This window comes from Mytilus galloprovincialis, chromosome 1, assembly GCF_965363235.1.
Source record: "Mytilus galloprovincialis chromosome 1, xbMytGall1.hap1.1, whole genome shotgun sequence".
NCBI classification, from domain to species: Eukaryota; Metazoa; Mollusca; class Bivalvia; order Mytilida; family Mytilidae; genus Mytilus; species Mytilus galloprovincialis.
The window spans coordinates 23922115-23927309 of NC_134838.1; the positions used below are offsets into that span (position 1 = coordinate 23922115).

At 32.1% G+C, this 5195-nt stretch overlaps 1 pseudogene; it reads right to left on the reverse strand.

Moving 5' to 3' along the window:
• Window positions 1-588: 588 nt before the first annotated feature.
• Window positions 589-1511, reverse strand: LOC143062060 (uncharacterized; annotated as a pseudogene).
• Window positions 1512-5195: the final 3684 nt, after the last annotated feature.

A 5195-nucleotide genomic window follows, 5' to 3' on the forward strand; every position in this document is an offset into this window, starting at 1 on the left:
GTAACAACAGCTAGCTTATGTTTAACCAAAGTTGCCCTCCTCTGAATGTGATACTTTTGTGTTTAGTCTACTATTAATATTCGATTTTAACTTGATATGAACTCCAATGACGGTTTATCAAGTTCCTAACAAACAGCTTTTTGAGACAGAGAAAGTAACTATATTCAAATTCATATGAAGCACCTTGTGTTCAGTTTTTAAGAACCAAGTAAGTGTGATAAATGTTTGTATGGGATAACCATAAACAAGCTTTTAATTGGTTTTCCTATGCTGTATTGTGACTTGGTCATTGAAAACACGTTGTCATGAATGTCTTACCTTATTGAGACATTACATATCATTTTTGAATGCGTTCCAATGTCAGTCCTTCAAAAGGACGGAATTGTATGAAACAAACATATCATGATGGTCTAGAAACAATAACATTGAAAATGAAAATGGGGAATGTGACAAAATCATTTTTTTCTTTACAGAATATAACTTCAGTTTGTTATGGTTCCTCTTGAACATACACAATAAATGCCCAATTCTGCCATTTGGGGTTAAAAGCTTTCCCATATATAAACTAGGATGGTTCTATAACCAGGTATACTGCATTTTATCTATACTGAGCACTTTATGCCGTTCGAAAACATCGAATTATTAAGTACGAACAAACACAACATCCAATGCCATACCGTCTCTGTGATCATCTGGTTCATTATTCAACTGACTATGTTCCACATAGCCTCCAATATTTTTAAAAAATAATCGTAAATTCTGAAGATTCTGGAATGACTTGTTTACAACATTTTTCTTTCCATCCCATGTTCTGTATTCAATTGACCAAATATTTACCACTATTTTTCCGGATATCAGTTTCTTTCTTATTGACTCCAAAATAATCATTTCTGATCCTTCAACGTCCAAAGAAAAGTAATCAATATGATGCACGCCTATCTGATCTAAAACTTCTACCATGTCAAAACAGGGAACTGAAATTGATCTTTTTGTTTTAATCATATGCATATGATCATTATCTAATTCTGACGCCATGCCACCTACAGCACCGCTCTGAATAAATTCTGTTTTTCTTAATGTATCTGATATGCAGGCACACAGACGCCAAGCATGCCGTTTCAACACATCTATTTGCCGACAAAGATCGGGGTTAGCTTCTATCAGCAGTCCAGTCCAGTTATGTTTTCTTTCAAGCCACAAAGTATTTGAATATGTTTGACCATTAAATGCTCCTATTTCAACAAAAAATCCGTTCTTTTTTTTTTAGAAATGTTATACACAGTTTCATCCTGGTGTGCTTGCGAGTAGTGTTTATCAATGTTGTTTACAGGAACATACGGATGTGGTTTTTTCAGGTAATACCCCAGCGTGCTTGTAAAATTTACATTGATTTTAGTAATAACATGCACTCGTTGTTGTCCATGGCCGCGATAATGCAGTTTCCACACAAAGAGTTTGACAAGAGTAACTACTAGTACCATTTGTTTTCGTTGAAATCTTTTGTAGTGCATCGTTATTGATAGGAATTTGTCTGAAAAAAAGACAAGATAATTTAACGAATGCTTCTGTTTTGTAGGAAAAAGCTGTCTCAATAAACCATACCAGTTATTTTTAGTGCACATGGTTGTGTGACAAATTATTACCGCCACGTGTCGTCCATCAGCAATAACATATCCGTTAAAACAATGAACAACTTTCCTAAAACAAAGTAAACAAAATGCTACACACGTTTAATCTCATCACTCATTGTTAAAACACAAACACCACACATATGAACCCCTAAATAATAAACAAAGCACTAATAAATAGACAACACTAGTATCTCAATTGTTTGTAAAACCTTCCTGTAAAAGTGGTGTTTTTGTAATGTACTCTTTACGTACTTTCAATTGATCTACGAAAAGCATACCTTCTGAAAATTTTCACTTTTAACACTTAATGACCCTATATGCCTACATTTTCGAGATTGTAAGTATGGTATATGTAATGTAGACTTGATGAGCTTTCATTTGATATGTGACAACACCATGTTCTAGAAAGTTTGATTGCTTGCACTTAATAACCCCATCCACCTCAATTTTGAGGTCAGAAATTTGATATTTCAGATGTACACATCATGACCTTTCATTTGATATACAACAACCTTACCTTAGGAGACAATTTATTTTCTGCACTCAATGACCCAACCCAGCCCATTTTTTGGGGACGTCAACTTGATATTTGAAATGTACGCTTTGTGGACTTTCATTTGATATGCAACAACCTGACCATCTGAGAAGTTTGAATTTTTGCACTAAATGACCCCACCCTGCCCACTGGGATGAAAAGGGGGTTTAAAATTTTCATTTTTGAGTAGAGCTCCTTAAGACCTTCAATTTGATATATCGAATGACCCCATTTTGCAAAGTGCCAAAAATGACGCAATATTAATTATATAAATAGAACTTATGCAACTTACAAAGTCATTGCAAAACATGAATATTTCAAATTGATTTTTTGGTGGGTTTTTTTCATGGAACATTTTGGGTATTTGGTCAAACATATAACTATGTTAACCTCCTCCGCTTGCAAAATTTCAAACTGCAATTTCTCTAAAACGACAGCAGATATCTCGCATCTGTTAAATGATAAATGATCTGCAGTTAAAGGACAACATTGTAGAAAAGATTTGGGACAATTCCGAAGTTCATCAAGGTCACAATGAATCATCAAATATATGATGCAATACCAAACTTGAGAACCAGAAGTCGTAGAGACATGGGACTACCACCATTCAACTCAGGACCAGTTGAACTTTCAAATGTCACAAGGTCAAGGTCATAGTTCACTTTTAAGGTCAAGGTTAAATTTCATCATGACCTGACATTGACCTCAAATTGAAGGTCTTAAAATACTGATCATTTTTGCAATTTATTGTAGGTTGCTATATGTTACCTTCTAAAAGATATACACATGTTACTATAGTTTTAAGAGTTATGTTGAGGTAACTATTGAACAGACGGTCGGACATTTTTTAGCTTATGTATAAAATGTAGAGCTCGTCAAGAGGAACATTTCATACACAGTATGTATGCAGCAAACTCTTATCGTTTTCTTAATATGCAAGCTTGAAATTGCAGCTTAACTTAATTTGCACTCGGTGACCTTTGACCTTGGGTGCAAATTGAAGGTCACGTGAACCTAAGATTACTGGTGTAGGTCCCAAGTCTCTATGACTTCCGGTTCTCAAATACAGTTTTTCAAAAATTGTGTACAATTTTTCAAGGGGAATAACTCCTTATAAGGGTTGATAACAAAATGATTGGTATAGCAGTATTTGTAAAAAGTTTTATTTACAAATATGTGAAAGTTATTGATATCTCTAGTCAATGTATATATTTGTTCTCTATTGTGAATTTGATGCCAAGTGATTTGTTGTTTGGGATAGTATATATCCCCCCTGAAAATAGTGTTTATGGTTCAGTTGATATATTTGATGAGATTTAAGAAAAAATAATTGATATCACTGTTAATAAAAATTACCAAGTGTGCCTACTTGGGGACTTTAATGCCCATACAGGGACTCATTATGACTTTATTATTGTAAATGATACAATCCTAGACAGCCTGCTGATCGACGAGAATTCCAGAAAATATATGAACAGTATTAATGCTCTGTATGAATTGGGTATCCCAATTAAACGTTCTTCGAAGGACATTTCGAATATAAATAATTATGGACACAAATTATTGGAATTTTGTAAAAGTTTAGATCTATATATTGTTAATGGTAGAATTAGTAATGATCAATTAGTAGGGGCTGTTACAACAAGTAAAAACACACTTATTGATTATGCTATTGTGTCACCTATGTTATTTAAATGTATTAATAATAATTTCATACTTCAATATTGAAAATTTTGATCCAATTTTGAGTGATATTCATTGTCCAGTTGTCATACATTTTGATACTTCTGTAATACTTGAATCTGTTGATACTCTGTCACATGATGATAATAGCAATGTTGTATACAAATCAAAATGGAAGAATAATAATGCAAATGTATTTTTAGAAAATTTGAATGATGAAAATATTCATGATTTAGTTGAAAAAACTTGAAAATCTAGATGTCAATAATATTAATGTTGAAAATGTCAACAATGTAATATTGAATTACAGTATTAAAAATGCTGCTGATAAAGCTGACATGATTGTAGAATTCAAACCAAAGAACAGTCGACCTGGTGTCAGGTCAAAAAAATGTAAACCTTATTTTAATCAAGATTGTTATTTAAAACGTAAAGCATATCGTAAATGTAAAAATCTCCACTGGAGATTACAAAGGGCTGAAACAAAAGAAAATCTCATTGCTAGTAGTAGAGAGTATAAACGTACGCTTAACAAGCAGTTTAGAGAATATCAGAAGTCTGTTATAGACAAATTGAAACACTTGCGTAAATCTGATTCGAAAGCATACTGGTCTCTTTTGAACAAATGTGATACAAAAGGTAACAAAGCTGTAAATAAAATTGCTATGGATGTATTATATGATCATTTCAAAAATCTTAATGCTCTTGATGAGCAGGATGATAACGATATTGTATTACCTAATAATATTACTGATTATAATATTGAATTAAATCGAGATATTACAGAAGACGAAGTATTATATGCTGTCAAATCATTGAAAAATAATAAAGCATGTGGCGATGATCTTATATTGAATGAATTTTTGAAATATGGCACAGTAAAGTTGATGCCTGTTTTTGTAAGAATATTTAATATTGTATTTCATAGTGGTATTATACCTGATAGTTGGTCAGAAGGTTATATATGTCCAATATTTAAGAATAAAGGTAATCCAAATGAAGTGGATAATTATCGTGGTATTACTATTTTAAGTTGTTATGGTAAATTATTTATTTGCATTTTGAATTATTAATAGGCTTCATACATATTTAGAAAATTCTGGTTTATTGTGTGAAGAACAAGCAGGGTTCAGAAAAGGTTATAGTACGACAGATTATATTTTTAATTTGAAATGCTTGATTGATTTATACTTACATAGAGGTAGAAAATTGTATTATGTATTTGGTGACTATCGAAAAGCTTTTGACTCTGTCAGAAGAGTATATTTATGGCAAAAATTGTTAAAATGTACCATTGATGGCAAAATGTTTAAGATTATAAACAGTATGTATAACAATGCAAAGTC